This window comes from Crinia signifera, chromosome 8 (assembly GCF_055691185.1).
Source record: "Crinia signifera chromosome 8, ASM5569118v1, whole genome shotgun sequence".
Lineage (NCBI taxonomy): Eukaryota > Metazoa > Chordata > Amphibia > Anura > Myobatrachidae > Crinia > Crinia signifera.
Genome location: NC_139224.1, coordinates 41,316,108 through 41,329,232, shown reverse-complemented (window position 1 = coordinate 41,329,232; position 13,125 = coordinate 41,316,108).

Genomic DNA, 13,125 nt, shown 5'->3' with positions numbered 1-13,125 from the left:
TTGGTGAATAAAAAAGCCTTTAATCCGACGGCGTTTCGGGCAATGAACCCGTTCTCAAGGACATAAAAGTGCACAATAATACAAACACAGTATAAATAGCAGATGAACCCCACCCCCAAAATGATCAGGTAACACCTGAGCTTACCGGTCTCGCCGCAAGCAGGTGCAGTTGATTGCGTCCAGGGGCAAGCTCCCGTCCATCGTGTCACAGCAGGATGAGGCACCACGCTATTATAACGTGTGCACGTCACCCCGCCGTACACCATGAACAGGGTAACTCACAAGGCGGTCAGTGAAGGAGTAATCTCTAGTGAATTAAGCAATGCCTTAATAGTGGATTACCGTGTTGTGCCACTATTTTACACCTTGCCCAAGGTACACAAGGACCCGCAGCATCCACCGGGCCGGCCTATCATCTCGGCCCGGGGGTCCTTGTTTCATCCTGTCTCTGTGTACCTTGATAGTATCTTGAATCCGTTGGTACAAAAGATGCCGGGATATCTCAAAGATACTACCACCTTATTGGCTAATTTTGAGGCATTGCAGGATAGCAATTGCTTGAAATCTTTTCACTGTGTGTGTACAGCTGACGTCACTAGCCTCTACACCTGTATCCCCAATGATGCAGGTGTGGAGGCAGTGCGCATTTTTATTGAATCTAATGTCGATTACAGTGGCCCTCCAGTAATGTTTGTTCTACAACTGCTCAGTCTCATCCTAACACATAATTATTTTATTTTTGATAGTAAATATTATTTACAGGTGTCTGGCTGCGCTATGGGGTCCCCAGTGGCTCCGGCGTATGCCAACATTTTTATGTGTCATATTGAGCAAGATTTATTTTTTTTAGCAAAATACCTTAAAATCAGAAGTATTATTTTATCGTCGTTTTATCGATGATCTGTTGATTTTTTGGGGGATGAGCCTGGGCAGTTGGTGGAACTCTTGTCGGCACACAATTTGACTAACAGTGTGGTCAAATTTACGTATGACTTACACCCTACCACAGTACATTTCTTAGACGTGAACATCGATGTCATTAATTCTTTAATCCACACCAATTTATTCATCAAACCCACTGACCGCAATACAATGTTGCGGAATGAAAGCTTTCACCCTGTGGCAACCCGCAAGGGTTTACCTTACTCTAAATTTTTGAGAGTAAGGTGTATTACTTCAGATGATACTAAGGTTGAACCAGCCTTGGATGCCATGATGGCTAGATTTATTGATAGGGGATATCAACACAAATAACTGTTGGCCCTTAAAAATAAGGTCATGAACATCCCACGTAGTGATTTACTCAAAAATAAAGAACAGGGTGAGTTAGTAGTTGACAATAAAATACCATGGGTCAACCAATTTTCCACCAGGAGTAAAACTAAGTTCAGGAAAGCTAAACAATTCTGGCCCGCTGTCTCAACTGATAAGGACCTGCCCCTCCTGGCTAATACCAAACTTCTACCTAGCTTGACTAGAGGCAAGAATATCAAAGACCAGGTTGTTAAATTAGATATTTCTGGGTGGGACAAAGCACCAGGGCCTACTTTCCTTGGTAGAAAAAATGGATGCAACCGCTGCCTGGGCTGCATTACTTGTAGATCCATGGCAGTAGGGGCCACCTTTAATCACCCTCATTCAGGGAAACGTATCCCCATCAAATTTCCCTTATCTTGCCATTCAACACATGTTGTGTATCTTCTGACCTGCCCCTGTGGCCTGACCTATGTGGGGAAAACTCAACGTACGTTCAAGGAACGGATGGCCCTACATAGGTCAGGCATCCATCAGGGATTGTCATGTGGCCATAGTGACCAACCAGTGGCACGCCATTGTATAAAATTTGGACACAGTGTGGCTAGTATGAGGTCGATGATTATCGACCAAATACCAGCCTCTCTTCGAGGAGGCAACAGAAATAAAAAACTGTTGCAGTTAGAATGTAAATGGATTTTTTATTTACAGACACTTGCCCCAAAAGGCTTGAACGAACAGTGGGGTTTGCAATGTTATCTTTGAGGGTTGATTCGTATTTGTACGACGTTACTGCTTTATTAACATCGTTCTTACATATATGTTTGGTGGTTAATTATTGTCCTTTTCTTGGATAATCATTGATAACTGTTATCTATCTTTATCCATGGATGTTTCACTGCCATATGCACTTTATGCAGTATTTTTACACTGCTTATAATTACTTGATAACGTGCCCAAAGATGTGATGACAGTGTGTTATTAAGTCCTATTTTTTAACAGTGTTTTTAACTGCTTGTACTACGCGATCATTGTATTCATGTTTTCTTTTTTGTTATTGTTTGTAGGTTGCCTAGTAACGCGGGAGATGCCGGGACGCAGCATGGTGACGTGCGGTTTTGATCAGCTGATCGGGGGTGAGTTACCCTGTTCATGGTGTACGGCGGGGTGACGTGCGCACGTTATAATAGCGTGGTGCGTCATCCTGCTGCGACACGATGGACGGGAGCTCGCCCCTGGACGCAATCAACTGCAGCTGCTTGCGGCGAGACCAGTAAGCTCAGGTGTTACCTGATCATTTTGGGGGTGGGGTTCATCTGCTATTCATACTGTGTTTGTATTATTGTGCACTTGTATGTCCTTGAGAACGGGTTCATTGCCCGAAACGCCGTCGGATTAAAGGCTTTTTTATTCACCAAAATCAAGTCTGATGAGTGCCGCCTTCTTTACAATTTCTATATTGGGGCCATTGCTGCTACCTGGGAAGGCACCCCAGCATATACTCTAAAGGAGAAACTTCGAGTGCCGGGCCTCCTACCCACCTATATATATATATATATATATATATATATATATATATATATATATATAGTGTATAACACATACTGGTATACGCTAGATGTACCCTGGGGTGGGTAATAGACATGTACAGGGAAGACGCAGGGAAATATATTTGCTGAGTTGAATAGCTCATAGGCAGCCATTTGTCATTGCAACAGCCAGATAGGTAACAAATAAGCAGAGACAGCAATTGCCGTGCAATGTCTGAGACAGGAAATACACAGGGTTACATATTGCTGAGTGGCACTGTTCATAGGAAGCCGTTAACGGCGCCATCAATAGAAGGGCTCAACAGTCCATCTCCCCTACAGCACACCACAGGGTGGTTCCTAAGGCTGTAGAGGGAGGAAGCGGGGCAGTATGTCAGGGCCCTGGCTGGAGCAGCAGATGGGGGAGAGCCAGCATTCAGGGAGAGGGGCCGGAATAGTCAGCAAGTGTCAGTCAGTGAGGCAAGGAGTTGGATTTTGGGTCCTCACTGGGCTGAGGTCCACTGTCGCTACCCCAATGCAGGAGCCATCATGGTTTTACACAGAGTGAAGGGGGAGGTGGGCGGGCACCCTTGGATCACCAGATATCAGACCGGCCATTCCTCTGCTTCCTTGGCAGGGCATGCTGGGTCTTTGTGGCCGAGGGTTTTGCTGAATGGAATGCACTCGGCTTTATTCCGGGTTGCCGCAACTTGTCGCTGGGGGCCATGGGCAGGGGTACTGCTGTCTGCTGGATGGAATGCATCTGAGTGTCCTCTGGGCCAATGGGTGGAGGGTGGCTCCGCATCTTGCTGCACCATGGGCCGTCCGCTTCTCTCCTTAGTCCATCTTATCCCTCTACCTGCAGTCCAGGCTTGCCCTCCGGGCCGATAGGCCACTGGGGGCCAAGACCGCCTCCTGTGCTGGGGGGCCATCTGCTTCCGCCCTCCGTCCTACCCGCTACCTGCAGTACAGCCTTGCCAGTGTATATGGTATCGATGGGGGGGTGACGCATCTTGCCGCTGGGGGCCGCAGCCATGTCCGGCACTGGGGGTCGCGGCTTCACCCGACCTCACCTCTGGCCGCTCCCTCAGGCTGCACAATGGAGCGCCCCTTCTACGCTTCTTTGAGGTTTTAAGGAAATCTATGATTGAGAACATGTGACTTAATTAGTACCTCAGTAAATTTGATTCAACGACTCTGATTCAAGAACGGATGTCCTGAAAACATGGACTGTAATGGCGGAGTTTGAGAAACTCTAGAAAGCTATTAGAATTATAGGGGTTTATTTGCTAAGAGGTGTGTTCATTTCAGATTTCAGATTCAATGTTGCTATGGGCAAACATTCAGAATCTACTTATTTATTTAGCACCTTCTAGAAGACAATAGATATCATTTTATTGGTTGCCCTTGGCAACATCCCACCTGAAATAGAACTCCCATCTAAATAAATAAATCCCCATAGAGATTAGCGCTTTCCAAAAACTGAGTAGAAAAAATGATATTACTTGGAAGATCTTATTTTAAATATATCTGGTATCCCTGCTGCTTTCAATTATTTATCCTCAGTATATAAAGTCAGAAGAAAACTTTACATGCAAGCCTTCCATGTTTACATACTGCACATGGTTGATGACAATACATTTCAATGTTTGGCCTCAAGGCATGGAGACAAATGAGAAATCTGCCACTCAACAAATTAGCAGCCATTTTGTTTTTTTTTGTTGGTCTGAAGATGAATCTCTTCGATTAAAACTATGTACATAGACTCACGATTGTTGACATGTCTGAGGTCAACATTAATGCACAAGAGAAAATTCCCAGAACTGAAAAACTGCAGCGATCGGATTTCATATACTGTACACCAATCAGCCCCAAACCGTTTGACTCCTGAGTTAACAGGCAATCAAGAAAACCATTAACAGTAAATAGAATGTTGTATCCTCTGCATGATGGAATAGATGTAAATCTAATTTTGCACTGATAACCCCCCCCAACACCCCACCCCATGCTAGAAACCTCAAGCCATTATTATGGGAAGGGTTCTAGAAGCACTCAAGAGGAAGCAACGCTAAAGTGCATTCTTGAACCATGAAATTCATTTAACATATGGCAACTATTATGTATTGTAAACTGCCCATCTTACAAGATTTTTTAACAGAGAGAAATCTAGCAGCCATATATTTAACATAGTTCATAATAACAAACCACAGTCTCTTAAGGAAAAACAAAGAGCCAAAACATGGGATTTACAAGTTGGGGAGAAAAGACGTATAGAACAGATTTTTCAGTTCCTAATGATTGCACTTCGGGCTATATCCTGTTTCATACGTTCTATACGTTTTATAAGGCATATGCTTCCTGTTTTTCTATAACAGGCTTACATGGTGAAGCATGCAAGTAAAATATGTTGTAATTAACCCTTGGGTTTCAGGAAGGCTTCCAGAGATCAGCACTGTAACAGCCAGGGGTCTTGAAACTGGGAAAGTGAGAAGGACCCCAACCTACTGAGTGAGCCATGTGGGAAACGCTGGACTGACATTTCTAGACAGGGGCTGGCTGATTCATTGCCATTTTCAAAAATCTCAAAATTCAGCACTGGCAGATACATCCACAGGGGTGTCCTGATTCACGCAATGTCCATCACAGGATCAGAAGGATTCATGTCAAAATAAAGGGAAGCAATCACAACTTCCTTTACATGACCATATGACCTTATACAAGTATCATGTAACCAGTTCCTCACGCGTTATTCATGGTTATATGAAAACAGAAAGGTTTTCTGAAATGTCATTAGAACTGTTCTATACAGCTCTGCTTACTATAGGTCACATTTATCAATGAACCTTATTCCTGTTATCACTCGTTAGTTGTTACGATTGATAAAGGATACTTCAGCCATTAAGCTCCTAACTGCCATGTGTACCTCTAGGTTTATAACTTATGGGCAGACCAACCTTGACAAGGGCGTGTTTTTGGGCAGCTATTGTACCCTAGCAGACACTTTCACAGATTACACAGATAAGACATTAGCAAGGATACAACAATATCTTTATTACACTACACTCAAGAGAATAGTCACATAGATAGGGCCAGATGCACTCAGCTTCAAAAGTGATAAAATGGAGAGTGATAAACAACCAACCAATTAGCTCCTGTCTGACAAACCTGTAACATAGTAGGGAGGAGCTGATTGGCTGGCTGTTTACCACTCTCCATTTTATCACTTTTGAAGCGAAGTGCGTCTGGCCCTTAGTGAGGTTAAAAAAAAGACATTCGTCCATCAAGTTCAATCTGTTTAATAATAGAATGGGTAGATGAATGAAGCAGTTATAAGAGTGGAGAAGTGTGTCATGGCAACCAATCAGCTTTAAAGTAACATTTATCAAGTGCATTCTAAAATTATATTTCGTTCCTAATTGGCTGCCATGGCACATTCCACTGGTTCACTTCTCCACTCTTATCATTGCTTGATACATCTACCCCAGTGGCATTTCTTTTTCATAGTCACGCTCATTTTGGATAAATACATCACCTACTTTATCAGTGGGACATATCACCAAATTTTTGTTCTCCCTTAGTGCCAACAAAGACAGCTTCTTTTCCCCTTTAAGTTGTCACATAGGCCCTTATTCTGATCGGTGCGGATATATCCGCGTGCGTTCGGCCCGCCGATGTTTTGTGTCTGCGCATGTGCAGAGGCGTCTCTGCGCATGTGCGAGCGGGGCGTACGGCCAAATCCCGCATGATATGTGAACACTCCGAACAGGGGGTGGAGAGGGGCGTGAAGGGCTATTTGGGCTCATTACCATATGCATACGCCCCGCGTTTCATGGGCATTCCCATGAAAACGCTGGGCGTACGTATGGTAATGCGGCCGTGACGCACGTGTAGGGGGCGGATATATGACATCGCCGGATGTCAGCTGCCCGCCCAGATCCCTGCTTTTGCACGGAAAAATGTCTGTGTGGTCTGAGGTTGCGGGTGCTGGTGGAGCACTCGGTCCTGCATTCGATGGTCTGCGACCATCGAATGATGGGGGAGGTTCCCTTAGATGGAGGAGGCGTATTCCGTGAAAAATACACGTGCGGTCCGTTCGGACAGCTTCTTACCGCATACGGACGGAGTTGGCGATCCGTATGGAAGGCGGGGTTTCGCACGCACGGTCCTGGCCACATAATCGGCTCCGGCCGCACCGATCAGAATAAGGGCCATAGTTACATAGTTACATAGTAAGTAAGGCTGAAAAAAGACTTGCTTCCATCCAGTTCAACCTGGTATAGATATCTATTGCTAATTTGGTAGGTTCTGGTATTTTACAGGCAAATTATATTTCTTATTTGTACCCATGGATGTTTTTCTCCAGTAAATGTTTGTCCAACTTTGCCTTGAACGCATTTAATGAGCCAGCCGTTACCACCTCTCTGGGAAGAGAGTTCCAGAGTTTGACTGTTCTGACCGTAAAGAAATTCTTTCTACTAGCTGAATGAAATCTTTTTTCTTCTAATCTATACTCATGCCCTTGTTTCCTAGATTCCTTTCTAGTAGAAAAGAGGGTGTGTGACAGTTCCTTATATTGGCCCTTGATATACTTGTACATGTTGAGCATGTCCCCACTTAAACGTCTCTTTTCTAATGTAAATAGTCCCAAATTGCTTAATCTCTTACCTTCTTCCAAATGTTGTGCCCTTTAAATTGCTCTGTCATTCTCAAAGATGTTTTTTTATAGTAGAATGATGAGACTGTGGGCATTTGAAATTTACTCATATCACTTAGCTCAGTAAAGTCCCTACTCAAAAAGTATCCTTGCAGGTGAAGCTTATGGACAAATTTATACTGATCTACATGACCCCTAAAGAGTCATGCGTAACAGTAGGAACATAACTACTAAGATAATAGTGAAGATTCTGCAAGTGACTGAGTATTTTCAGATAAGTTTAATATAAGACCTACATTCTCCCCTGTGTCCACTTCTCCTTGTGACCATCCCTCCTTGGGTGTGGACTGCTCCTTCTAGGCATAGTTTCTTCTACAGTTTCCCTGTTGACCTTAGAAAACTCAGATGTAATATATCTGATTGGTCAGTACCAAAGCAGTGGCAGCGGAGGCTGAGTCGATTGTCTGTTGCAGTTTGCTTGTATTTATTCTTCTAAACCCTTGATGGTCTCCTATTAGCACCATCCCCTGTTAACCACCTATAGACCTGGTGCTTTTTGTAATAATTGTATACAGTATGACATGTTTTCATCGCAAATGAAATTAGTTAATTCCTATGTTTCAATTTGATTCTGCAATTTATTACTCCCAATTCCTGTACTATGCTCAACCAGCAAAACCAGGGCTGTCAGTGTGAGATCCTTAAGCTAACATTATACAGCAGCCTAAACCATGGGAATTTGACTTGTTGGTTATCCATCGGACTCGTCTATGGGACATTGCCTACTGGTTTTTTTTTTTAGTATTACTTTGGACTGTAGCCTTGCTTAATCCAAAAACAGGGAAATAATGTATTGCCCTGGATTATTCGTACCATTAAAAAAAGGATGCTATTGATTGGAAACTGGAACTATAGATCAATTTATGCCTCCAATAATGGCAATGTTGATATCTTGAGTGTTTTATATACATGTTGTATATTTATTCTGTATGTGTAATAAAAATATTGAATGGTTATTGTGCTATCATTTACATTTCCTCTCACTCTGTGGGTCTTCACTTGAGAAATGGTGGGCCCCTTGTTAATAAAACAAAAAAAGTTGCAGTATAGCACCATACTGCGACTGTTTTTGTCTTATTAACAAGGGGCCCATTATATGTTTTGTGACAATTAGGATGTTTTGGGCAACATGTCTTGAAATATGTGAGCTGTACTTACTCTTTAAGACATACTTTTAATTAAACTAGGAACATCAATTTAAAAAAAAAAGTTTTGCTTTCCTAGAAAATAGAGAACAACGTGCCAGTTTCTTAATTTAAATGTGAAAGAGATAGTTATATATTCAAGATGGAATACTATGTCGCCAAGGAATGATGTACACTAATGGTTGGCCAGTGCCAGTATGGTACAGTTTATTCACTCAACCTAGTACGAGTCATTTTCTGCTAATGTTGTCCCTGTCTCATGTCATAAAACTGATTAAATACACTGTGGTCTTTCCAATGTGGTTAAAACCACAAGGAAGTTGAAAACTCGCTTCAATGAGCACTGGAGGACCATCAAACAATCTCTAAAAAGCAACACATTGTAAAACACTTGGACCTTGCGTAGTCTGTCCACGATTGATGGCACGAGGCATGGCTGGCTTTATTTAGTGTGAAAGCGGCTGCATTAATAGGATATTAAGCTGTCCCATTTCTTGGAAAATACTACTTTACAATTTCCTAATAACGTTTTTAATGGTCCTCTAAAATTTGGGATAATCCCAGCTGGATGTACAGGAGCATTTAAGACTTTTCTCCAGGCCCCGTGTTTATGTACAAATCAGATGTACATTAAACTTACTGTACTATTATTATTATTATTATTATTATACCATTGCAATCTGCAGCAATAAAGGGCACAAACAGTTTTCCTCCAGCCACCACAAACGGTGTGAGATATACTAACTCAGCATCACGAATAGAACTCCAATGACTGCATAATGAATAGAACTCCAATGACTGATGGTGAGCAGAGGATACTGCATGGTGCGTTTATGATCTGTCAGCCATTGTACAAGAGACTTCTGTACACTGATGATCTGTTTAGAATGGTGATCAATGATCCTTTTTCATAGATAAATTATCATTCGTCACAGCAGAGGTGAGTAGGGGTTTTCTTATGTACACAAAGGGGCACATTTATTTAGCCTGGTGAAGTGCTAAAGTGGAGAGGGATAACAGACCCTCCAACTGTACCATTTTAGCCGGTACAGTACCGTTTCTTTCATGGTCTGTGCCAGCTAAAACCAATTTTCCATTTTGTATCGGTTTTTCAGCTCCCCGGCAGGGGGTGAGCAGGAATACGCAGGGCCAAAGCTGCCTTCTCTGCATGAGCCACTCTCCTGCTGGTTCTGGCCAACTGTGACCACACCCTCTTTACTGGTGACCATGCCCCTCTATCCATGGTCACGCTACTCGCTTGTACAGATTTTTAATCATGAGATGTTAGAGCCGCCAACCAGCTCCTGACTGTCAAGTTACAGGTTGGGTTTGACAATGACAGTTAGGAGTTGTTTGGCTGCCACTTTATCACTTCAACAGGCTTATGCAGTACATAAGTTATGCGTTAATTACACCTGCTCTATGACAAGCTCCAATGAACACTGATGGCGCATCATAGTCTTAATTTGTCTATACATTTTTTTTTGCTGCAAAATCTGTATCAGCCTAAATGTATACAATATCCTGTACATAGTGAGCTAAATATGAGCCTGTTTCCTAAAGATTAACTAAGAATTAGTGACTTTATTCATGAGATACAGTAACTTGCTAAGAGTCAGGCAAAGTTCGTTCCAATTAAACCTCAAAAAACTGATGGAAATCATCACGTGACGCAGAATTTGCCTCTGTAATGCAGACTACAGATAGTGAAGCATTGGGATATATTTGATATAGTTACAGTGTACAGTGAACTTGCTTTGACAATTTACCCCCTCCTACTACTGTATGTTGATTGTGTGTAAATACCCAGTTTGTTTTATCCCTATTTCTAATTGTATAGTGTAACGGAACGTGCGACATGGTATAAGAAACTGTTAATAAAGAAATAAATGTACATAGCTGGCAGCAATGTGAAAATAGGAGGCAGATGAAACCTAACCTGACCAGAGACCACAGGTTACTGGCAGGATACATCAGGAATGGGTTCCCCAATGCTATCTAGAAAGCCAGCAAGCCACTTTTAGTATATTAGAGCAGAGGAGCATTCATTATTAAGTGTAGGGCCTAGAAAAAGTTCTTGCAGATACTGCAAAAGGGCAGGAGGACAGCTCATCACCAACAAGAACATATGGAAGTTGACGTTAACCCCTTCCTGACAGAGCCAGTTTTTGCGTTCCTGACAGAGCCCTTTTTTTCAAATCTGACATGTCTCACTTAAGTGGGGATAACTTTTTTTTGCTTTTACTTATCCCAGTGATTTTGAGATTGTTTTTTCGTGACACATTGTACTTCAAATTAGTGGTAAATTTGGGTCGATACAGTCTGTGTTTTTTTGTGAAAAATACCAAAATGTCGTGAAAAAATGGAAAATTTAGCGATTTGCAAAATGTTAAATTTTCTGCTTGTGAGACAAATAATCATACCACTCAAAATAGTTAATAACTAACATAGACCATATGTCTACTTTATGTTTCCATCATTATTTCAACTTCCTTTTAATTTTTTGGGACACTAGGAGGCTTACAATATGAATAGCAAATTCTCAAATTTTCAAGAAAATTTCAAACACTGATTTTTTTAGGGACCAGTTCAGTTCTGATGTGACTTTGAGGGACTTGTATGTGAGACACCCCCATAAATGATGCCATTTCAAAAACTGCACCCCTCACAGTATTCAAAACAGCATTTTGGAAGTTTGTTAACCCTTTAGGTGTTTCACAGGAATTAAAACAAAGTGTAGGTGAAATTTCAAAATTTCATTTTTTTTGCAGATTTGCAATTTTAATACATTTTTCTAAGGAACACAGTACATTTTACTAGAGAAATGTGACTAAAAATTGATTCCCCCAATTCTTTTGTTTTCAAAAATATCCTATATGTGGCCCTAGTGTGCACGTTGACCAAACCACAGGCTTCATAATAGAAGGAGCACCTACTTGATTTTGGAGCCTCCTTTTTATGAGATTATTTTTTAGGCACCATGTAGGTTTCTAGGCACCATAAGATGCTAAAATTTAGGAACCCCCCCACAAGTTACCCCATTTTGCAAACTACACCCCTCAGGGAATTCATCTAGGGGTATAGTGTACATTTCAAACCCCCAGGGGTTTCACCAATTTTGATACAAGTGGGCAGTGAACATGAAAAATTACATTTTTTTACACAAAAATGCAGTTCTGGCTCAAAATTTTTCATTTTCAGAAGGTATGAAGGAGAAAAAGCACCCCAAAATCTGTGCCCCAATTTCTCCCGAGTACGGCAATGCCTCACATGTGAACAAAAAATACCAGTTGGGTGCATGGCAGGACTCAGAAGGGAAGGAGTGATTTTTGGATTTTGCAGCACAGATTTTGGTGGAATGAATGGTGGGTGCTATGTTGCACCAATACAGTGGAACCCCCCCACAAGTCACCCCATTTTGCAAAGTACACCCCTCAGGGAATTCATCTAGGGGTATAGTGTACATTTCAAACCCCCAGGGGTTTCACCAATTTTGATACAAGTGGGCAGTGAACATGAAAAATTACATTTTTTTACACAAAAATGCAGTTCTGGCTCAAAATTTTTCATTTTCAGAAGGTATGAAGGAGAAAAAGCACCCCAAAATCTGTGCCCCAATTTCTCCCGAGTACGGCAATGCCTCACATGTGACCAAAAAATACCAGTTGGGTGCATGGCAGGACTCAAAAGGGAAGGAGTGATTTTTGGATTTTGCAGCTCAGATTCTGGTGGAATTTTGGTGGGTGCTATGTCGCATTAGCAAGACCCCCCAAGCACCAATACAGTGGAACCCCCCCACAAGTGACCCCATTTTGCAAACTACACCCCTCAGGGAATTCATCTAGGGGTATAGTGTACATTTCAAACCCCCAGGGGTTTCACCAATTTTGATACAAATGGGCAGTGAACATGAAAAATTACATTTTTTTACACAAAAATGCAGTTCTGGCTCAAAATTTTTCATTTTCAGAAGGTATGAAGGAGAAAAAGCACCCCAAAATCTGTGCCCCAATTTCTCCCGAGTACGGCAATGCCTCACATGTGATCAAAAAATACCAGTTGGGTGCATGGCAGGACTCAGAAGGGAAGGAGTGATTTTTGGATTTTGCAGCACAGATTTTGGTGGAATGAATGGTGGGTGCTATGTTGCACCAATACAGTGGAACCCCCCCACAAGTCACCCCATTTTGCGAAGTACACCCCTCAGGGAATTCATCTAGGGGTATAGTGTACATTTCAAACCCCCAGGGGTTTCACCAATTTTGATACAAGTGGGCAGTGAACATGAAAAATTACATTTTTTTACACAAAAATGCAGTTCTGGCTCAAAATTTTTCATTTTCAGAAGGTATGAAGGAGAAAAAGCACCCCAAAATCTGTGCCCCAATTTCTCCCGAGTACGGCAATGCCTCACATGTGACCAAAAAATACCAGTTGGGTGCATGGCAGGACTCAAAAGGGAAGGAGTGATTTTTGGATTTTG